The sequence below is a fragment of the Muscardinus avellanarius genome (genome assembly GCF_963383645.1).
Source record: "Muscardinus avellanarius genome assembly, chromosome: 18".
Classification (NCBI taxonomy): Eukaryota; Metazoa; Chordata; class Mammalia; order Rodentia; family Gliridae; genus Muscardinus; species Muscardinus avellanarius.
The window spans coordinates 35,886,626-35,910,990 of NC_137804.1; the positions used below are offsets into that span (position 1 = coordinate 35,886,626).

At 43.3% G+C, this 24,365-nt stretch overlaps 1 protein-coding gene and 1 pseudogene across 3 annotated transcripts in view; one reads left to right on the forward strand and one right to left on the reverse strand.

Moving 5' to 3' along the window:
* Positions 1–24,365, forward strand: part of PTPRG (protein tyrosine phosphatase receptor type G) — a gene marked incomplete at both ends in the record, with an annotated part of 780,672 nt that overhangs the window by 463,221 nt on the left and 293,086 nt on the right. The gene's annotated exons all lie outside the window — the stretch shown is intronic.
* LOC308276942 (phosphoglucomutase-1-like) lies at positions 4,350–6,009 on the reverse strand (annotated as a pseudogene). Its single transcript has one exon. The product of its transcript is annotated as a phosphoglucomutase-1-like (transcript).

Below are 24,365 nucleotides of genomic sequence, written 5' to 3' on the forward strand. Positions count from 1 at the left end.
TGCAGGCCTGGGGCCACGCCCCTTAGACCTTGAACATTTCCAGCACAGGCTGATGGATGGTCATGCAGAGTAAGAATCTCAGCGTCCAATGCTTCACATCAGGCTTCAGCACCAAGAACATTTTATACACCGACATTCTAAATGACAAAAAACTGCCTTTTGGTCTTTGAGGGGGGGCCTGGGTCATCACGTGGGCACATCGTCAGCCACTGACAGCTCATGTCTCCAAGAGCACTAGGTGGTTGTGGACATGAGCATGTGTGTTGAACTGTTTGTCAGTCTGGAGGGCTGGACATGTCCAGGTGCTTGTCTTCTCCTCCTCCCTTCCCTTTGTGAGGCAAAGGATTGTCTAGGTGCAGGAAGTTGCTGGTTTCCACTGGCTTGGCCTGAGGTCTGCCTTGTTTGTTTGGCATGCCCCTGTCTTCACTGCCCAGGTCCCCAGCTGTGTCCTCAGTGTGGCCCGCTCCTGCCTGCCCTTCTCTAGCCCTGAGCTTGGCTGATGCCTGGCCCATGCATCTGCTCGGGGTGCCTCCTGCACACTTGGTTCCCTTACTGTGACCCCCAGGTGTGGCTCAGGTCCCCTGCGTCTACCTTCTTTTTCCCTGGTGAGCTCACACACTAGTGACACATGGACACCTCATAAGCATCACACTGTCAGCCTGCTGCAACCATGGCAGGTGCTGGGCATACTCAGATTGGGCCAGCCCACCTAGATCAAAGTCCTGTGTGACGCCTGGCCTTTGGAGCATGGTTTTGTAAGTGTGCTGGCCTAGGTTAGCACTCTGTGTCTGTGTTCCGCTGAAAATAAGCTTAGCCGTAGAAAATGCCTGTTTGGAAACTTATATTGTGCACTGGCTTACTAAGGGTTTGGAGAGTTCTCCAATAAAGAAATCTATTTAGGCTTATTTAACACAATATTTTTCCAAACACATATGAATGCTGTCCCTCCCTTTCTTTTTTTGCAATAAAATCTCTCTTTGGGAAATTCAGATTTGTAAGTTTCTTCTCTTTCTATAGCCCGTATTCCTGTAACAAATGCTATCCTGCTCAAAGCCATATTTTCAGAGGACACCAAGATTTTTTTTGCCATTCTACTTATGTCAAAAGTATGAGGACATCTTTGCATGTTAAAGAGTAGTTGTTTAAACCGGGTGTGGTGGAGCATACCTATAATCACAGTTCTTGGGAGGTTGAGACAGGGAATGCAAGTTCAAGGTTAGCCTCAGCTATTTACTAAGACCCTCAGAAACTCAGTAAAACCCTGTTTCAACATTAAAAAAAATAAAAGGCTGGGTGTGAAGCTCAAAGGCAGAATGCCCCTAGGTTCAATCCCCATTGCCCATTCTCTCTCTCTCTCTCTCTCTCTCTCTCTCTCTCTCTCTCTCTCTCTCTCTCTCTGTCTCTGTCTCTCTCTCTTTGTCTCTCTCTCTGTCTCTCTGTCTCTTTGTCTCTCTCTCTCTCTGTTTAGCCAGGTATGGTGTCCCATGCTACTTGGTTGGCTGAGGCAGGAGGATCTCAACTTCAAATCCAGCCTGGATAATTTGGCAAGACCCTGTCTCAAAATTAAAAATAAAAAAAGCCAGAGATTTAGTTCACTGGCAGAGTGTCCTAGGGTTCTATCTCCAGTACTATACACACAGACCCCCCCCCAAAAAAAAAAGTGTGAGTTGACTTGAAAGTCATGAGAGAGGAGTAACTATCTGCGGTGTCACACTTTTTCTTGTCCCATGTCTAGTTCTTTACCTGCTTTCTGAGTCTGTTGGAGGTCATCTGAATCAGCCTTTTCTCAGGGTCCTTTATCAATGGAGATTCATAGCGTGCCTCTTGTCCTCACCCTGCCTCTTCTTGGGATACTGGAAGTGTGAGGGACCAATTCTGTGTTACAGCCTATCCTGTCTTACTCTGTAGTGATATGCATCAAATGGCAAACAATTGGTTGAAATTTAGTTAATGACTCTGTTGAAATATAGATTCCATTTTAGAGCAGAGCATTTCACCCTTTTGTAGTAAAATGTTTAATTTCCATCTGGCCAGTATTTTATGTGCATGTCCTATGTTAATTAAGAGGAGCATACGCGGGGGCCCTGGTACTTAGAGCAGGCTCAGTAGCACCACTCCCACAGAGCTAGAGAGCGGGTTCTGGGAGGTAGAAGCAGCCTTGTCCCTGGTGTGATTCTGACAGTCCTTGTCACCATCATCCTTAAATGCGAACTTGGCTTGGGGCCCTTTGATGTCCTGTCACCAGTGTGTGGTGTGTTGACAGCTGATGGAATCATACTGAGAACTAGTCAAAGAGATGAGGCTCTGTAAAGGAAGCCTGGTAAAACTGAAGATTGTCTCAATGTAGAAACCCTCTTTAGACAACCAAAGAGATGGCTTAATGCTGGGTTGGTTATAGTTATCACAGCTTAGACATCTTAACAAACATGCCCTGGGCTGGGAACTTTCCATTTTTTTCTATCATCCTGTGAGAGAGGTGGTCTTACCATTGCTCTCTTATAGCAGGAAAGACTGAGCTCTAGTCCTAGGAAGGTGCTTGACAGATTGTTAGTATTTCTGCATCTGGGCTCTTAAAGCGATTAGATGTATGTTCTCCCTTATATGTGAAAGCTAGAGAGATATATGGAAATAAGAGCAGCATCGGATAAATGAGCAGAGACTCCAGGGGATTGGGGGGGGCAAGCTTGTAAAGAATTCAGTAGCTGAAATACTGCTATGAATGTATACAAAATTATCAATTCCAATTTAAAAGTCATGAGGGGGAGGTTGAGCAAGGAGGGAACCCTGTGGGCAAGATAATAAGAGTTACATGCATGTGTTTTTATGATACTCTATACCTCAATATTATGCAAAATCACAATGCACACGCATACACAAAAAGAATCTGGGCTCTGCCGCCTCCAACACCTGAGCCATCTTTTTTTTTGTATTTGATAAATAATTTCATTGTTTTTTTTTTGTCATTGCTTTAGGTGGTTTTTAGCACCACCGATGCAATAGAAAAATTCTGTTAGAATCTTAATTGCTGTTTATTACATAATAGGAAAAGCATCAAAAGGTTTCCAGTGTTCCCAGATGGCTGAGTCACAGAGACAGCATTAAGTGTTCAGGAAATGCCAGCTCTCTGAGTAGAATTATGTGGAAAATACAATGTGTTTACCTGGATTGACCACTTGAGTCTAATTTTGAACAGCAATGTCTGAGAGCAAATATAACGTGAGCAACAGAGTCTACTTCCAAGTTTTTCAAGTTTTTAGAAGCCACATTCAAAGAGGTTAAAAAGAAGTCAGGCATAGTGGTGCATGCCTGTAATGCCAGTATTTGGGAGGCTGAGACAGGAGAATTGTAGGTTTCTGGCCAGCCATAGCAACTTAAAGAGCCCCTCAACAACTTAGTGAGACTGTGTTTCAAAAATAAAAATAAATTTAGGGCTAGGGAAGTAGCTCAGAAGTAAAATATCCATGGGTTTAATCCCTAGCACCACACACACACACACACACACACACACACACACACACACAGTAACAAGAAACAGGTAATTTTATTTAATTTTAAGAAAATTTTCTATACAATTTTATTATGCAGTAATACAATTTTTACAGTTATAACAATTGATTATTATAAAAGCAGTTAAAATTTAATTTGTTTTAATCTATTTATGCCCTAATAAGTCTAAAACATTATTAAGCCATGAAGTTACATAAAAAGTCATTACTTAGACGTCTTACATTCTATTTCTAAACTAAGCCTTTGAGGTTCAGTTCATACTTTATTTTATTTATTTTCTTTGTAGCTTATTTTGCCTTAACATTCCAGAATATCTGTGCAAATGGGAACATGCAGTAAAATAAGTCAGGAAGCTATAGACGAGCATGTCTCACTCAATGGAAAACTGATTGGAGAGAAGGCACCAGAAATTGCATTTTGTTGGATTACAATTAAATATTAAAGGGAAGGCGTGGATTCCTCAGGGAGAACAGAACTCACGCTGCCATTTTGTGGGCATCCCTGGGTGAGATATGGCCTTGCTCGTGGACACTTAGCCTCTACCTTACAATGTGGTATAAACACTGCCTGATGCCAAGGAGACCATTGCCCACACAGCAGCAGGGCAGAAGGCATGAGAAGGAACTGGCATCAGTGTAAGTCCTCTTTCCCTCTCCCGCCTGGCTCCCAAGGGCATCTCAATGGACAGTGCCTCACAGACGTGCCATTCATCAACAACCGGGTAGTGGAAAAGTCAAATCCTAAAAGCCTGGGCGAGTACACTGTGCTTCTCTCCATGCTCTTCGATCAGATGATGTGGACGGGTCCTGGGTGGAGGGACGTACCGCAGCCAGCCAGTCTTCTCAGGTGATGACGGTGGACACTGTATGTCTTGTCCTCTCCCGGGGCTGGGACACCTTCAGAGCAATGGAAACAAGGGGGCCAGCGTGACCTGTGGGTCCTTGCTGATCTTGGTGACGTCCTTCTCCTAGCTATCGATGTCTAGTCAGATGGTGGCCCCTGCTCCCACTGCCACTGAGTCGGAAGATGATGCGAGAATCATCAGTAAAAATGAGCCGCAAGCCCTGATTTCTCGAAATGCTCCTGTCCACTTGGTCCCTGTATTCAAACTTGTCAGCTTTCTCCACAGTGTAGACATTGTCACCTGCAGAGAACTGCTTCCCCATGAAGGAGCGGTCAGCCATCAGGGCCTCCAGGTCCTTCATCATCTTGTTTGCACCCTCTGCTTCCACCTCCTCGCAATCATACCTAGTGAAGACGTTCCGGCCATACTTTTGCTAGTGATCTTTGAGAATGTCCTCCATGCTTTGTGTGCGGTGGCTAGAATAGAGAGCCCAGCAAGCACAGCCCACAGCCCATCCTTCTCACGGATGTGGTCAGAACCAGTCCCGAAGCTCTCTTCCCCACAAAGGGACAGTTTGCATTCATCAAATTCCCAAAAATCTTCCAGCCAGTTGGAGCCTCATACAAAGCGATCTTTGTAGCCTTAGCCATCTGGTCTAGGACACCGCTTGTGGGCATGCTGTGTGCAAAGCCACGGACCCCAGTCTGCTGGAAATACGGAATGCTGAAGATGTTGGCAGCGATGACAGCCGCAGAGTCTGATGGGTTCACAGAGAACCCATGCTTGCCCAGATTCATGTTTTGATCCCCATCCCCATCAAAGGCAGCCTCAAAGGCAGCTCTCCTGAGTTCATGGTCTCCACCAAGTCAGCTGTGTAGGTGAGGTTGGGGTGAGGGTGGTGGCCTCCAATGTCTTCCAGAGGAACACCGTTGATTGCCGAGTTTACTGGGGCACCGAGTTCTTTACCTATGGCCCCACGGCTCCATGCATGGCATCAATGCCGATCTTTAGTCGGTTCGGACCAGATAGAAGTTCTTTCAGTGCACTGAAATCAAAGATGTTTCTCAGCATCGTGGCATAAAACTCCACCGAATCCACAATTTCCACTGTGAAGGACTTGAACTTATTTTCCAGGTCAAATTGCTGCTTTCCCAGAACACCCAGGTCTACTTTCAGGTCCGGGCAAATTGCATATTTTTCAATTGTCTTGCTGATTTGGAACATTTTATCAGTTATTGCTTCTGGAGCAGGACTTCCATTAGAAATATTGAATTTAATTTCAAAATCTCCATTGGGCCCTCTGCGGTTGTGGCTGGCCGTCAGGATGGTGCCACCAATGGTTTTGAGTTTTCTAATGATGCTGGGTACAGCAGGAGTGGAGAGGATGCCGTTCTGCCCAATAACCAGGCGACCTATCCCATTGGCGGCGGCCATGTGGAAGATGAGCTGGATGTCCTCCTTCACGAAGAAGTGGCCATCCCTGCCCACCACCAGGGCGGCCTCCTGCCACAGCACGGGCTCCGCCATGGAGATGATAGCTGGATTAAGTTCCCCGCCTAGGCGTTGCTCTGGAACACCTTCACCTGCTTCTGCAGCCCTCTCATGCCCGGCTTCTGGGCCGGCTACATCTGGGTCTTCACCATCATGGTCTTCACCATGGTGGCCACTCGCTGCCGGGCGGGCTCTGAGGTGGCTGCAGCTGCTCTGGAGGGAGCAGGGTGAGTGGGGTGGCGAGGTCCTCCCTCCTCCTTAAATGGGCTGGGGCCTGCCCTCCCTACCCCGGCACGGCCCTCCCTAAGGCCCTCCCTCCCTCCCTGCCGGCCCACCTCCCCAAGGCCAGTTCATATTTTATAGTTACAGCATGTCTGTCTCTTTTCTTGCTGGCCTTTTCCAGGTTCCAGGTTCCACATGTTTAGAAACACCATGCAGGTAGCAGCTGCCCTGTAGATCCATGCAGACCTGTGGGTTCCAGATCACAATAATTGAATTTAGATAATAAATGAGCTTGGAGATTCAGAGTTCTTTTTGAGGAATCTGTACTGATTTTTTTTTTTTTACAGTTTTTCTCTTGCAACACCACACACACACACACACACACACACACACACACACACACACAATAGGTCAGAGGAGCAGGGCATTGATGCCAGCCTGTAATCCCAGTACTTGGGAGGCTGAGACCTAAGCCTAAATTGTTAAGGGCATGTGTTACTGAGGCTGCCTGGTACCTGCAATCCTCCTGTCTCGGCATTCCAAGTCTGGGATTACAGGTGTGTACCACCCTGCCCAGCTACTGTGCATACTCTTGACAGGAGGGAAAAAGCGGTACCTACATGAAATGTTGAGTATGTTAATGTATTTCACTTTCATTTTACTCTATTTTATAGCATCATGTTGTCTACTTTAAATATATACAATAAAATGTATTAATATGCATACATTTATAGAAGTTGGGTTTCATATCAGGATCTGCCTTATTTCCTGAAAAGGCTAGATATATCATAGGAACTTTTTTCTTGAGGGGTTTTCTGGGTTTTTTTCCTATTATTTCTTCTTCTTTTATAACAGTTATTTTCAGGGCTTTGAGCTGTAGTCTCAGAATCCATTTCTGAGCTAAAGAACTCAAATAAAGGTGGCTGGGAGATCTTTGTCACTAATGGTAGAGAGACCTCAGGCAGCCAGACCAGATGTATTGTAAGTTCAGTTCAGGAGGAATTATGGGCATGTGGTTCAGTAATACCACCCCCGTCTCGGCCTGTCAGAATTTGAACAGAAAGGTTTCAAACTATCTTAAATCTAAAGCCTTTAGCAAGTTCCACAGTGACATTGACACTCGAAAGGACAGTCAGAAAGATTTATAAGGAATAGAAAGATGACAAGTTTGAAAGAAAGTCTATTTCCTCTCCCCCTTTTAAATCTCTGGCATAGAAATCCATAGGACAGCTCCCCTTCCCCCATGCCAAGGGAAGAACATTTCTAACGCGTCTCAATCCGGACGGCATGGCTGGCCCTGCGCTCTGGGTACGTTGACCGTGATCGACAGGGGCCGGCTAGGCAAATTCATCAAAACCCTATCTTATGTAAAAATATAATTTTCATCTCTTGAGTGTTTGAAGATGTCTTAAAAGACAGAACTCTTAAAACTCAGGTTAATCCGTGAAAGGTTTGAGGGGTTAACAGTAAAATAACTGTTAAATCTACCTTTTGCCATGTGGAGAGAGCTTCTGCTTCTGAAGCTCCTTCTTAAATCCTTTACTGTGCTGGTCTGTAAAGTTCTGTATTTGGGGGAATTTTCTCAGTATTAAGACTTGGGGTGAAAGAAAGGTAGAACCCGTTCTACCTGTTCTGCCTCTCTGTTCGCATTTCCTTTGGGCTCGTCTTTATTTTTTATTTTTTGGTAAATTTATTTTTATTGGTGCATTGTAATCATATATCACATTGGAGTACAAGACTTGAGAGGATATACAAGCACACATCATCCAATTAGCCCTCATCCAGCCCCCATCCCATTCCCTCCCCCTCCCTAGATCCCATGCTTGTTTGGTGATTAACTTTGATACATATGTCTATGTACCTCCTGCGTTTTAAAGAGGCTCCATCCTCCCCTATTCCATACCCTCTGATTGGTCACCTAATTGCTTCACTATACGTGGGCTCGTCTTTATTTCTGTCTCTATTCTCTGTCTCTTCATCACACGTGTGCCATTCATTGGCGGGATAAATGTGAGCTGACGTATCATAACGTGCACAGGCAGCGCCCCAGAAACGATGCCCCCTGTGTACTCTTAGGATCCATGTTAGTCTGTAAACGCTCTGCTTAAAAATGAGCGGTGGTCAGTTATGGAAGGAAATATTCCATGATACATCTTTCTCTTACAGCTTGATAATGAGATAACATAGTCGACACCTTGAGAAGTATTTCAGGAAAGAAACCTGCTTGGCTTTTGTTTACCTGGGTGTCTCTCAAACTCAGTTGGGCACAGGACCCTTTTTATTTGTATGCCTTGTGAGATGATGGGGAGAACACGCCAGGAAATGCTGGCCATGAAGGAAGTTCTGAGGACTCCCTCCCCTCAGTACTGACAGGTCCGAGATTCCAGTATTCCCTTTCCTCTTCCGCAGTTCCATGTTCTCAGGCGTGCGTGTTTATCCAGCAGATTCAGAGAGTCCTGTCTGTGCAGAACACAAAGCGTCCTGGCTTCATTGGGCTTTGACTGAGCAGGTGCGGAGGCAGGGGTCAGTCCAAGCTATTTGTGGCAAAGCCAGGAGGCCAGAGCTCCTGGAGAGGAGGAAGAAGAGGGGCAGGAGATGCAGTCAAGCAAACGGTGGAAGTGCTGTGTGTCCCCATAGATCAGGGAGAGCTCAGGAGGGGTAAGCAGCTGTTGGGATGCTCCCTTTAGAGAAGCAGTGTCCTCTGGCTTAGATTTTAGAAGGATTCCTGGGAAAGGAAATGTCCTTGGGTGCTGGGTGCCTGGTGAGAGAATGGTGGTCGTATTTCAGGAGAGAGATGATGGCAAGGGCCAAGAGTGACAGCGTGGGTAGAAGGAAGGAACATGGCTATACCAAGGGATATCAGGTAGTAATGTGACCTCAAGTGATCAAGTCTGTATTTCTTGATTTTTTTTTTTTTTTTTTTTTTTTTGGTGGGTCTGGGGATGGAACCCAGGGTCATTTGACCTCCGAGCTACACCCGCTGCCCTATTTTTTTTTTTTTAATTCTTTATTTTGAAACCGGGTCTCACTAAGTTGCAGAGGGCCTCACTAAGTAGCTGAGGCTGTCCGCGAACCGTGATCCTCCAGGTCTCAGCCTCCCGAATGCTGGGATTACAAGCGTGCGCCACCACGCCCGGCTTTGTATTTCTTGATTTAAAAAAGGAACAAATTGAAGCTGAACGTGGTGTGGTGCACTCCTGGGATCCCAGCACTTGGGATGCGGAGACAGGAGGATCACAGGTTCCAGGCCAGCCTTAGCAACTTAGCTGAACCCTGTTTCCACATAAAAAATAAAAAAGGGTTGGGGGTCTAGCTCAGAGGAGAATGCCCCTGGGTTTAATTCCAATTCCAAAAGGAAAAGCAAAGAGAAACAATTTTTAAAAAATTCTCTAGAATTTTTGATTATGTAATATTTGCATTTGTGTATAGCTACTAGGTGCCCATTTTCATTACATAATAAGTACTCTACATTGAAGAATAGAACATAGACCAGTCAATCTAATATAGATAAAAACAAACACCCTCCACACAGGATGAATTTGAGTTAACAGAGAGTACTTTGAGCCCGACCAGACCGAATCTTGCTGCGCCTTCAGTATAATGGCCTCCATTTGCAGTGGTTTGACCTAGGATTTTCAGCCTTATGGTCACATGAAAGTGATAGGCATTCAGTAGAATTCAGACCTTGAGCTTTGAATTTTGGTCATTTGAGGTGGGCCGCTGGGGCAGTGGCAGGGAGCAGCTCCAGTTATTGGTACAAGCAGGAAGGGGGCCGGGAAATGCCATCTCTCTGTAGTGGACTCTATCACTAAGCTGCGACGCTTATTCTGTTGGCTGTATCCCATACAATTGTGTGTGTGTGTGTGTGTGTGTGTGTGTGTGTGGTACTGGGGAGTGAATTCAAGAGCATTCTACCTCTGAACTACACCTTCAGCCCTGGTTTTAATTAATTAATTAATTAATTAGTTAGTTATTTTTGCAGTGTTTGGGATTGAACTCAGAGGCATTCTACCTCTGAGCTGTACTCAACAGCTCTATTTTTTTTTTAAACAGAGTCTCACTAAGTTGCTAAGACTGGCCACAAACCTACAATCCTCCTGTCTCAACCTCCCAAGTACTGGGATCACAGTCCTGCTCCACTACGCCTGGTTTGAAAACTTTCTCTTAAACACTTCACTTGCATTGCATTTTTTTGTTGTTTTAAAATCTTCCAGCCGGGCGTGGTGGCGCACGCTTGTAATCCCCGCGCTTGGGAGGCTGAGACAGGATGATCGCATGGGTTCGAAGCCAGCCTCAGCTACTTAGTGAGGCTCTCAGCAACTTAGTGAGACCCTGTTTCCAAATAAAATATAAAAAAGATCTCGGAGTATAGCCCGGAGGTAGAAAGCCTCTGGGTTCCTTCCCCAGTACCACCAAAAAATAAAATAAAATAAAATAAAATCTTCTGGTGAGATTCTATAGATGTGCAAATAACATGATTTAATTGAGGGGAAGGGAGGGGGAAGAGAGAAATTCTCTATTGCATATGATGTACTTTAACAAACATATCAAACTCAATCACTAAGCCAAGCAGGGGGAGGAGGGAGGGGGAGGGAATGGGGCTAGGATTGGGTAAGGGCTAATTGGGGATGTATGCATGTACTTCTCCACCATCTTGTATCCCATTAATGTGTATGAATGCAGTGCGCCAATAAAAAAATAACAATAAATAAATAAAAATAAAATCTTCCAGTGGTTTTTTTCTGTCATATCTTAAAAGATACCAGAGTTCTCTTCATTTTTTTTTATTGGTGCATTGCCATTACACACCCTAGTGAGTTCAGTGATAGAAACGGACCCGTGCATAGCCTCGGTGTGTTTCCCTCCCAGTTCCCCCTAGCTCCCTCCACCTCCCCTACGTGGTGCTCGCATGATACTGATAACTGCCTATGTGAACAGAAGATCATTTGAACTGTTCCCATTACCAGGTCTCCCCTTTCACCACATCTTCTTCCTCAAGTCAGTTCTACTGTTCCCTCCCCTCATTATCTGAGTCCTCTCTGTTTCCCAGTTTCTCTCTAGCTTCCACACGTGAGTGAAAACATAGGACCCTTCATTTAGCATAATATTCCCAAGTTCTGTCCATTTTCCTGCAAGTGACTTAATTGTGTTCTTCTTTATGGCTGCATACAATTCCATCGTGTGTATATACCACAGCTTCGCATTCCACTCATCTGAGCTGGTCCATAGTCTGGCTGTTGTGAATTACGCTGCTATAAACATGGACGCCCAGGTATCCCAGTGCTGTTCTGACCTCAGTTCCCAAGGGAAGATCTCCAGCTGGGTCACATGATGGCTCCATCCCCAGTCTTTTAAGGAACCTCACGTTGATCTACTTGGCTTTAAGGCCCTGCTGTATCTGACTTCTGTAACTTGCTCTCCTCCTAACTGCCCTGCACGGTGCTCCCTGGTGTTCTTTACGTTCAGAGTGCTCTTTCCCGGGCATTCCTCTACTCCCTCATCCCTGTCCTAACCCTCCAGTTTCAACACTGCACGACGTTCCCTCTCCAACCCCGTTGCTTTATTTTTTCTGTCATTGATTTTGTTTTAATAGCAGGCATCTGTTTTCCCAATTATCTATCGATTTGCTTACTTGTTTATTAAATCCCCTCCCCTTCTTGTCTTGCAGGGTTCTGAAGGAATCCATTCGCTGCTGAATCTCAGTTGCTAACTAATATGGTCCCATAATAGGATCAGCAGGAATACCTATTAACAAAATGAGATTCTTGTATTACAATAACCTAACCTTGTGAACACACTAACTTAAAGAGTAAGAAACTGTGCCAGGCATGATGGCACATACCTATAACCCCCGTACTTGGGAGGCTTAGTCATAAGGATCACATGTTTGAGACCATTCTTAGCAACTTAGCAAAACGCTGTTTCAAAATTAAAATGGGCCTGGCGTGGTGATGCAGACTTGTAATAATAATACTTGGGAGGCTGAGACGGTAGAATCGCAGGTTTGAGTACAGCCTCAACAAGTAGTGATACTCTCTTCAACTAGTGAGACTCTGTTTCAAAATATAACTCACGTAGGCTGGGAGTATAGCTCAGAGGTAGAATGGCCCTGAGTTCAAAGCTCAGTACCAAAACAAACAGACAAACAAACAAACAAAATCAACCGAAGGCTGGGGGATACTGTTTGAAGGTAAAATGGTGCTGGGTTCAATCCTCAGTACTTAAGATGAAAGAAAAAGAGTGAGAAACTAATTCCTGAAAGAGAAAATATTTATTCATTAAAAAGATGTTTAAAGAAGCAAACCATTCTCTGTTACAACTACCTCTTGTCTGAAGGATGGGGAGACCCAAATGAATTAGTTACCCCCAAATAAGCCCATTAATTGTCTTGCCTCATGCCACGAGGCTGAGCGTTAGATTTTTCTAAGATCAGTCCTGGAGTAGAGCTCCTACGGTAACAGCCATTATATCTGCAGATCAAGACTGATTGTTCCAGTTAGTCAATGAGGTCCAGATTTTTGAGAGCTCTTAATATGCACACGTGCAATTGCTGTCACAGAATTAAAAGGCACGCCTTTGGGGTTTTAGATGGAGATTATCTGTCTCAGTCCTGAGCTGATGCAGAAGCCACTGGAGTGGTGAGCTGCATTCTCTGCTGGTCATTCGCTGGGGGGCAGTCCAGTGTCCACACACAAGGGTCCCTAGGCTGCTAGTGTCCTCTTGTTGGCCCTACCCTCATGTCACCCCAGACCTGGGCCTTCCTGGGTATTCACTGGGAATGAAGCATTGTGCTAAGGCCTGGGGCACAGCAGAGTGAACAAGCCCTGATTTCATGGAACCTAAGGGGCCAGCACTGTGCATCTGAATGAAAACTTGTATCAAAAGAAAGTATGAGCTGGGCATACCTGTAATACCAGTACTTTGGATGTTAAGACAGGAGGATTCTAAGTTTGAGGCCAGTTTCATCAACTTAGTGAAACCCTCAGCAACTTAGGGAGACCCTGTTTCAAAAAAGAAAGTAAAAAGGGCTGAAGTGTGGTTCGGAGGTAGAATGTCCATTGGTTCAAACCCAAGTACCACAAAAGAGAGGGAAGAGAAGAAAGGAGATAGGTTTTTCTTATCTTGTAAAGCCAAACTTGAATTATTCTTTTTTTCCCATTCCTTATTGCTGCTAAATAGAAACAAAAACACTCATTTGGCAGCCTGTTTTTCCACATCCAAATTAAACATCCTGGCTTTCATGGGCGAGCAGTGCCTCGGAGCTGTGTAGATGCTCACTGATTCCTTTTCAATATTTACTAGAACTTCCCAGTGGTAGCAAACACCTGAGTCAAGTAATAGAAGATTTATAGACTTGCAGGAGGCATACTTTTCTCCCCGGATGTCAGAATCTTTGTTATCTTTGTATAAGTCACAGTCTCTACCTATTCAGAGTCTGGTCTAAGGAGCTGGGCATGGTGGTGCACACTTGGGATCCTAGTACTTAGGCAGGTTGAGGCAGGAGGATTGCAGGTTTAAGGCCAACACACAGCAACTTAACAAGATCCTATTTCAAAATTAAAAAAGCTGGGGATGTACCTCAGAAATAGAAAACTCCTATTTTTCAATCCCCAGTACCCCCCCAAAAAAAAATCTAAGGAAAGAACAAAGTGTCAGAGTTCTGGTTATGTGTTGCTGCATTAATAAAACTCATCAGACAGTGCTTCAGTGGTTGCTTTCTAAAGCGCAAGGCATTTCTTGGTTTCAGATGCATAAGAGCTCTAGACAGACTAAATGTGGGCAGCCTAGAGGAGCCACCTCCCAAGGAAGGACGGCCCAGCATGAGGAACATAGATCCATAAGGTCTTCTGATTTAATTGCTGATGGTAAGTGAGTTTAGCTCATCTCCAGATGAGAGAGGCCTTGCAGAATGCACTCGTGCTGTGACATTTTTAAGATGAATTTGGTCATTGGTGTCCTAGATGGATCCAGCATCTACAGAAGCTGACTCCATAGAGGAACCTGGTTACAGCTTAGGACCCAGCAGCCCAGCCAATAGGAGCACAAGCTGTGGGCTGAGTCCCAGACATCTTCTGAATCAGGTGTAGAGAAGGAAACGCATGGCCCTTGCTTTCCTGAGAAACAGCCGATGGGAGGGGGAGTTTAGCATGGTGACTGTGGTTAATAGCAATGCATTTTGTACTTGAAAACTGCCAAGAAAGTAGTTTTGTTTGTTTGTGGTGTGGGCATGCATGTGTGCCTTTGGCAGTGCTGGAGAAGGAACCCAAGGCCTCATTCTACATACACTACTGAGCTATCCCAGCCTCTCGGAAAGATTTTTAAATGCCCCCAAAAGATAATCATTGTTATACATTTCTGGTATTTGCCACGGGGTGGGAAAGATATATATATACAGCCAGTATCTAAGTGAATATATTCAGAGCCTGCTTTCTGGTTTCAAATATTGTGACTATTTTCCATATTTCATAATATTCCTTAGTCTTTCTGAAATTAATTTTTCTTACTTGCTCCTTATTGTGTGCTACAGATTTTTCACAATTAATGCATTTTCCTTTAAAAATAGGGAGGAAAAAGATAATAGAACAATGCGTCTAATTTAATGTCATTTTCAAGACCTCATTTTTCTAAGCAGAAACAAGTAGAAAGACAGCATAGAAAGGCATAAAAATAAATTTTCCTTGAAATGCAAATCATCTGTGGTCTTTGGATTATCAAAGTAATATGTATTCATTATGAAATAATTCAAACAATGTATGAGTTAAAGTATGTTTTTTTCTTGCAAACACAGAGCACTCTTTAGAAACTGTTGATGCATTGCATGAAGTGTTACAAGCTCATCCACTCAGTAGATGAGGGCGGCTCTGCTGTGCATTAGTAGCCGTGAGTTTGGACAGCTCAGGGCAGGGCCCAGGCTGCCGGGGCTCAGCTTGTTCCATGCTGGAGCTGAGGCTTCCGGCCAGATCGCTGGTGTTCAGATCTCATCCCTGATATTTGACGACGCCAGGACCCTGGGGATCGTTTTAACCAGCTCCCTCTTCTGTAGACTAACATCTGACACTCATACCTACCTGCTGAGAGATTTTGTGGGAATTAAAATGGCGAGTTTATAAAATGCACAGTGTAGTGTCACGTACTAGATAATCAATAAGCTGCCTCCCTCCGTGGTGCGGGCGCAGCATAACGTGTTTTAGCCTCACGTTGTTGGTGGACCTTTGGCGTTTGCATTGATTCCTGTTAGAAATGTCACAGCTGTGCAGATCATGTATCTGGGATAAACTTGGGGCTTCTAGGGGATGGACACAGGATGTGATGGGAAAAGGTCGGAATGGGCCACAGTGCTCTTTGACCTGTTGACACCTGGGCTAAGTCCATCTCAGTCAGAACTTCTGACTTTTCCCAAAGAAGCTAGAAATCTCTCTTTTAAAAAGTCAAGAATATGTGTTCACACAGACACTTCACCATTTATGTTAAGGTGCACTGCCTGGCAGGTGAGACATACCCTCTGGCCGCCTGAGTGAGAAGTTAGGGCTTTATATCTCAGGCATTTCATCTCAAGGCTAAAGTTCTTTGTGTTATCTACTTCTGCCTACTGAACTCAGAATGTTTGGGATGCTTAACAGAAAGGTACTTAGTTTGGCATTATATATGATAGAGTGTTGTATGTAAATTCTTAAACTGTCTAGAACTATAACTTTCTCTCACTGGGATATAATATAAGGGCTCCTAATACAAGACTTAAAAACAGCCTGTAGGTGTGTGGGAATTTTGTGCGTGGGTATTTTTTTTAATTGTTTTGGGGTTTCTTTTCCTTTAACTCCTTCCCCAAAATCAATTATCTGGAGAAAGATAAGACTTATTCATTCTCATTCTCTCTCTCTCTCTCTCTCTCTCTCTCTCTCTCTCTCTCTCTCTCTCTCTCTCTCTCTCTCTCTCCTCTCTTGTTCTCCCTCTTGCTCTCTCTCGCTCTCTCTCCCCACCCTCCCCTGCCCCCAAGGAGGATGAAACCAGAGGCAGTCTGCCTCTGAGCTGGACCCTCAGCCCTTTTTATTTTAAAATAAGGTCTCACTAAGTTGTAAAGGGCTTTTCTAAGTTGCTGAGGCTGGCCTCCAACCTGTGATCTTCCTGTCTCAGCCTCCTAAGTACTGGGATTACAGGTATGTGCTACCAGACCCAGTTCAGTCCCTTTTTTCTATAGGACTGATTTGTCTCTTACTATCTAAGTACAAAGCGCACAACACTAACAGAATTTTATTCAGGACCTCAGTACCAATGCTGTAGACCTGAGTGCTGACAGGTCCCAGTGCAAGTTGCTGTGAGTGACTTGTCTACCAGCATCCTGTGGTCAGGGACCACGTCTGTGGCATTAATTTATGTAACCTCAGTGCTGAGTACCATACTGTGTGTGTTGTAGGTGACCTGTTTGGATTTTGCATTGAATGAAAGAATGCACTGCTCTTTCTCTTAGTTAAATTCGACATCAGAGGCGTCCTCCAGCCTAAGTTTAGAAGAACCAGATCCTCAATGTCGACATCTCGTAGTTACATCCAGGCACTTGGCTCTCGGCACTCGGTCCCCAGCACTGATGGACGTTGCATTTGGACATAACTGAGTGGCAGGCACACTGCTTGACACAGGGTTGACTCAGAGGAGGGTAGAAAGTTCAGGAGGTCTCACCCAACAGGCTTTGTTCAATTTAAGTAGATTAAGGTGTGAACAGGGGAGATAGAGAAGAGAATTGGCAGGGAACTGGGGTTTGAGTGGGACCTTCAATTTATTTGACATGTTTAATGTCCTTATGAATGGGGACAGAACCCTGGTTTTTGTGATAGGTAGAAAGATTGGCTCTAAGATTGATAAACTCTGGGGTGGATTAGCAAATTGATTTGCTAAGAGCTGGAATGATATGTCTTTGGAGTCTGAAATTCACCTAGCAATAGCTTAAGATAACAAACCTACAGTCACTTATATTTCAAAGGTGTTTCACAGTAAACTGTGGCTTTTTAATAGAACTATTATTTCTACAGAAATAATGCTATTATTTTACTTAAAATATGTAATTAATTTCTTGGTGATATATCACTTATCTCAAGCCTTTTCTTTTAAAAAAATTCTTCATCAACCTTACTATCTGTTTATTAAAGTAATATAGTAAATAAATTTAAAAAAATGAACTTATTACTTAAGAAAAACCTTTGCTAATTAATTAAACTTAACCTCAGAAGTCCGCAGCATAACTTTCTACTACTGCATATGTTATGATTGAATTACCTGTTCTAAATATTTAATAAAACAGATAAAAGCAACAGAAATGCGTATTAACTTGCCAGTAAACTATGTTTAAAACACAACCTCAGATCAACCTCAGAGATTATGAATATGTTAATGAGAAGATAGTGTGATTCACTCCTTCAAGGTACTAGTGAAAACCTTAAGAAATCAGCACTTGTACTTGGCTAACGATGGAACTGATCAAAATGGGGTCTTGATGACATTTTCTCAACTGTCCTTTAGCCCTTTGGATATGAGGGTCTGTCTCCTGGGAGGTGTTAGCCGAAGACCCTGTTTCTTGCAGACTGTACACCTTCCTGCTGGGATTGCGCCAGCCATTTCTGTTCCAAGTTGTTAGTAAGCGCTCCATCTGCTTCACAATACTTTTTATCATATGTACTCCTCCAAGGGTTATTTTTTAATATACATTACTTTTCTATTTATCATCTTTGTTTACTCCTAAGCAAAGAAACAAACAAAATCTATGCCATGCACAGGTGCCAGTATAGCTAAACTTCCTGCAATTAGGCAGCTCTGCCTGTTTTTCTGATAGGGAAGCCAATTGGCAGGATTGTCCACTGGGAGTTTCCAGTCTCCACCTTTGCAGTGCCAAGTCCTGAGTGTAGAGAGGTTAAAACCCACTTCCCTGGTCTGTGGTAAATGTTGAAGGAGCTCGTGAACATGTTTTGGCGTCTAGTGAACCCTGGGCACATGCAAGGCTTATAAAAATATCAATAAGATTATGAGGTTCTCTACAATAATCCTTCACTGACGGTGATGTTATCTGTACGGAGATATGTGAGTCTTCTTCACTGTCAAAGCTTCTCTTAGGATATCCTAAGCATTTTCTGAGAATGACTGAACTCAAAGAAGCTTAGCTCTCAGTCAACTGGAAAGACAAAGAAAAGAAGCTCTATTGAAAATACCAGTTCCCAGCTCTTTTTCTTTCCAAAGTTTTTTTTGAGTTTTTAAATTTTTTTAATGAACAGCAATCTTAGATACTTATGATATGATAGACTGCACAATATTTTGTTATATGCATGCATTGTAGAATGTCCTAAATTAAGCAAATTGATGCGTGTATTGTCAACTCTTCTTCTAGACTTTTCTTGTCATTCTTTCCCAAGTCCTTTTGGCATTATTTCAGTACTTTGGTTTCCCCAAACCACTGGTCATCAGGATCAGGCTACAAAGATGTGGTTACAGAACTCCCATCTCCCCATTCTTTCATCATGTAGTTATTTTGGCTGGGTAGATAATGAAAGTTACTACTTCATTGTTGTGGAGTTTTTGTGAGAAAAAAGAAAATTTGTTTTGTTCTGTGCTAGGGATCAAACTCAAGGTCTTGTGCATGCTAGGCAAGCGCTCTCGCCGAGATACGTCCTCAACTCTGAACATTTGCTGTTTGATGACAGGCAACTTCAAAAGGATATCTGAAACTCTTATTATCCTGAACTAATTTTGATGTTTCATTTCATCAAACTTGGGGAGCCTGTGATACCTACATTTACATAGAGTGAAAACGCAAATCAAGTCAGAGGTGATCTGAGTTTACTTGGCTGAGAGTTGATTCCAGTGTATTCATATCTCTGCAGATTCTTTGGGGGAGGGTCTGGAGGTGGAACCCAGGGGCATTTGACCTCTGAGCTACACGCCCTGCCCTATTTTTTATTCTTTATTTTGAAACGGGGTCTCACTAAGTTGCGGAGGGCCTCACTAAGTAGCTGAGGCTGTCCACGAACCCCGATCCTCCAGTTTCAGCCTCCCGAATGCTGGGATTACAAGCGTGTGCCACCACGCCTGGCTGCAGATTCTTTTTTAACATTTCACCATTTGTTATTCATGCTAAATGGGTATTTGAAAAAAGTAAAAAAATTATTGGATCCATCTCTTCCTTCTGTAGTCCTTCCTTAATGCACACTCTAGTAGTTTAGGGATTGATCAGCTAATAAATTAATAGAAATTCCAAAGGTCTGATAAATGCTTTACTTTTAAATCATATTGGGTATAGGATCAAAATATTTTATGGATTTGACATAAGACCTTCTCATTTACTTGATAATGGTAAATCACCACATTTTCTGTTGTGATCTGTCTTGATAAGCAGGTTGCTACTTCTGGACCTGGTCTTAGCAACATATTGTCATTTGTGAGTATAAGAATTATCCTTCTAGAGTCTGAAAGTCAAGCCTGTGACCCTAGTTAGAAGGGAGAGCTTTATGTAACAGTCTGGGAAACGGAGCAGAAGGTTTTTATGTGTGGGCAGTGAAGTCAGGGTTAGTGGAGTAGAGAGAGGGAGTAGGACGCGGCACTTAAAAAATTAATATGTGGTGCCCCAGCTGTCCCTGACCATCTCTGCACTGGAGAAATAAACTTATTATTTATAAAGAAGTGTGTATATATTGAATGCATATATAGAGCAGTATATTTATTCATTCATTCATTTATTTGTTTATCTCTATTTTGGAATGGTGGGAATCTATCCGAGGACCTCACCCTTGCTGGGCAGGTGCTCTACACCGAGCTCTAGCCCGGATTCAGCGCATGACATACTCTTGATGCTGGCGTGCTGAGGTTATGTTCTGGGGAACTTTGCTTGTAGAATTTTTGCAGATGTTTGAGAATTTCTTTCCTGAACTTGGCAGAAGACCTGGAAAGCACTATAAAAGTCTGGTTCCTCTCTCTGCAATAGATTTTTCCCCCCTTCTTTTAGGAATTCTAGTTCAATATGATTCAAAAAAACATTTTACCCATTCTTTTGATGACTGGCTTCCCACTTTTATAATAATCTGATTTTTATCTTTTTTTTTCTTTGAATTAGGAGAGCTTCTTGTTTGGTTGGTGGTTACAAACTGGAGCCATTGTGGAGTCCCGTGTCTCTGCGAGTTCTTTTCATGTGACTTCAATTATTTTAATGTTTTTTTCCCTTGAAGTATCTACTTGTCCTTAAAAGCCACCAAAATCCAGAACAATTATCGTATGAACTAATGTAAAAATTATAAATGCTTTTACATAAAGGCATATAAAAGTAATATGATAAGGATTGTTGGGATGGCCCATACATACTGTAGTCTTTAATGGTGCTCTAACCCATTCTTACCAGTGTCAGGAAAGCAAACCTCGAGCAGTGACTTCCTCGATTATTGGCTTTTAGAAGGCAAAACCATTTTTATATTCTTTCTCATATTTTACTGATACATTTCTAATCACAAGTTTTTCAGAAGGTTAATAGAAATTGCAGCGCTTTATTGTCGTGATGCTTAAATGATTTCTTTTTCAATAAAGGGAATGTTATTAAAGAGAAAAATGATTTTGCAACCCATATATTTCTCTTAAGGCTGGCTAATCAATGGTGGAAGTGAAGCCAGTTTATTTCTCTTAGATTTACTAGTGTCCCTGCATAAATACCATAATGGAATTGATTTCTGGGCTGAAGTAGCTTTTATCATTCAGAAAAGTTTGATGATGACTGTGTTAAATATTAGCCTTTGATTAGTTGGCTTCTTTGGGTAGAAGGGCTTCAGAAACTTTGCGCTTAACAATTGACACTGCAGTATTTTGGACTTTTGAGTATTTTTCTTATTAACTGCTTGTCCCTTTTTTTCCCTCTAGAACAAGTACTAAGGTTTTTTTTATCTTTAATGTATCTCCATAAATTACTAAGGTTCCCATGAACACCTCGTTTAAGTTCATCTCAGAGACACAAAGAATAACACAGCAGGTTTGCAGATGCGATTTGTACGGGGTTTGAACGCAAGACCCTCTCCTCCTTCCTGTAGGACCTAAGCATGTTACTTTATTTCTGCAGGCCTCAGTGTCTCACTTCAAGAAGAGAAATACAAAGTTCTCTAAAAAAGACCATTGTGTAAAACAGAACAAATACTGCGTTGCTTGCCCTTGGCGAGGTGACAGGTGCAGGCAAGTGAGGAGCAGCCGTGTTCTCTGACACTTTGCCCCTCATCCTGTTGCCGGGACTGCAGCTGTGTCAGAGCAGACTCACACCTCAGAGTCCACGTGGGCAATCTCGGAGCATAAGGCCTTGTGCATTTTATTATAGGTTCTCCCCATGGCTGTGTGTGTGTGGGGGGGGGCGGGGAGAAATAGATAGGTACTGAACATTGAACCCAGGGGCATTCTACCTCAGAACCCTATTCCTTCCTTCCTTCCTTCCTTCCTTCCTTTCTTCCTTCCTCCCTCCCTCCCTCCCTTCCTTCCTCTCTTTTCTTTTCTTTCTTTCCTTTCTTTGGTGGCACTGGGGTTCCTGGAAACCCTTCTACCTCTGTGCTACACTCCCAGACCTATTTATGCTTTTTAAAATTTTATTTGGAAACAGGGTCTCTTAAGTCAGTGTGTCTGCTTCAAACCTGCGAGATTACAAGCATGCGCCACCACGCCCGGCTTCATTTTTAATTTTGAAACGAGGTCTTCCCTAAGTTACAAAGGACCTCCCTAAGTTGCCAAGATCCTGCAATCCTCCTGTCTCAGCTTCCCAAGTATTGGAATTACAGGTGTGTACACCACACGCAGCCCCTGTGAATAAACTGGGGATGAAGTTTCATTATATTCATCTAAAATGATTTTTCTGCAAAGGATTTTAAAAATCACCATTTATGTTGGGTGTGGGGGAGCTCACCTACAATCTCCAAACTTGGAAAGGCTGAGAGAGGAGGATCACAGGTTTGAGTCCAGCCTCAGAAACTTAGCAAGACCCTGTTTCAAAATGTAAAATAATAAAATAGTGCTGGGGCTCAGAGTTAAAATGCCACTGGGTTCAATTCCCAGTACCACTCTGGGTGTGTGTGGGGGGGCTGGTCATGGTGGTACATACTTGTACTCCCAGCACTTGGGAGACTGAGACAGGAAGATCACAGTTTTGTGGCTTGTCTCAGCAACACAGTTTGACTTTGTTTCAAAATAAACTATAAAATAGGGCTGAGGGTATAGCTCAGAGGTAGAATGCCCCTGGATTCAATCACAAGTAGCACAATCAATCAATCAATCAATCAATAACAAATCTCCAATTAATACGGCAGAGAGGACAATTCCTCTGGCAAATCTGGCGGTGGAAAACTATAAGGATGAAGAGATCTTGGTTCCACCAGGCACTCTCCCTGCTCAGCACTGTCTCCCACAATTTGCTCCATTGCTCTGCCTTCTTATTCTGCTCGTCTGAGGCCACTAGCAGCTTCAGAGCCCCAGCATTCCTTCTGTACCTACCCTGCCCCCAGTGCAGTGAGCTGTGGCAGGTACTTCACCCCCCAGGCCCCCAGGCAGCAGCCGGAGCCTGACATGGGTCTTGGCTACAAGTAAGTCTGCTTAAAAAATAATTTGTTGCTTACCTGAAAAAGCCTCTACGCCATGCTAAATCTAATTCCTCCAAATATTTTCAAGTGCCGACTTGTATTTGAAACCCAGTAGCTGACAAAAATTTACCTGTAGGCTAGCTTAATCAGATTTCACCCTAGTCAAAAGCCCAGCCAAAGAAATGAGATTCCTTCATGAGCACAGATTTTCAAATCCATCAAAAACGTGCCCCAGAGCCAGCCTTATTTTTATTTTTTTAAGGATTTGCTAAATGATCATCCAGGAAATGTGTGTGTTCATCTAGAAGACAAGGCCAGGGGTTAGGAGGAGAGGCACTCTTTTTGTGTTTCAGTAAGTAATTTTCCTTGTTATAATAAAAAATCACATCACTTGTTGGAAATCTGGTTCGAGCCCAAATGCTCCAGGCAAGTGTTTGCAACTCGTGATTATTTATTCCCCAGATCTTTCTGGATGTGCTCTGTGGGAATCAGCGCAGCCTACATTTTAGGCTTGAAAAATGTTCTTTAGGATTCCTTGGTATCAAAGCATCCATTAATTACTGAAAGGATGAGACGGCGGTTTACTGGAAGTCAGAATCTGCATGTCCTTTGTTCTTGAAGACAGAAAAAGAGCCCTCCATAAAAAGACTGCCACTTTTTAAGATACCCTTTTTAAATCCTGTTGAAAGATGTACACTTTTTTTTATCATAAAGAACTCTTTCAAAATGTTCTTTCTGTGGTGACATCCACATTACACTGGAAAATGTTCTTGTGTTTCTGGCAACGATACACTAATTACCGCCTATACATTTTTAATAGTTTAATCTGTCAGATTCTGGGAGAGGAGTGAATCTGATTCCAAACAGAACTGGAATGCATGACCAAACGCATTATGAAATGTGTGGTTTCATTAAGTCCTGTTGTTAATTCAGTCAGAAGAAAATTGTTTAGCTCAAACCAGGAGCAGGAGTGCTGAGGTACTGGGATCATATTTCCATGAATGCACCTATCTCGTCTTTCATAGCAATGCTTCACCGCCTTGTTATGTGATGGTGCGCGTTGGCCATGAAGAAGAAATTTGGGTCACAGTTGGAAAACAGAAGTACTTTTGGGTGGCATGTCAAAGACCCACTCAAGTCAGCTGAAACACACAAGAGAATTTGTTGTAACCATAGAGGAGCATCTCTTGGAATCCAAGCCCACAGTTGTGGCTAGAAAGGGGAGTGAAGCCTTGTCTTAGGGTTTTAGTTTCTGTCTTCATGGTTTCTTCCTTCTTCTATAAGTATCCTCTTTTAATTTGTGCCACATGCTCTATTTTTGAGTTTGTAGCTTTTATCTTGAAATTCACCAACAATCCTTTAGACCTGGGGCCCTGCTCCCTCATGAGTGGTGTGGTTCATACCTGGTCCAGTTGCCTGTGGACACTGACTAAAGAGTAGACTTGGCAGACACAGGTTTATACCCAGGATCTTCTGTATGGGTATTTCCAGAGATAATGGAGCAGGGCAGACGTCCTAAAATATCCCCTCTTGTATGTACTAAAAACTATTGTATTTGAACTTCTGCAAGGCCAGATACACTTGAAACCCAGCATTTGGTCTCAAGAGCGGTAGTTTCTTGAGAACTTCAACGTACCATCTGGACACAGTGTAGTGTCTGAAGCAAGCTGGGCTGGCACAGGTGTGGATCAGAGTCCTTTCTCAGGAATGCACCTCCTACATCCACAAAC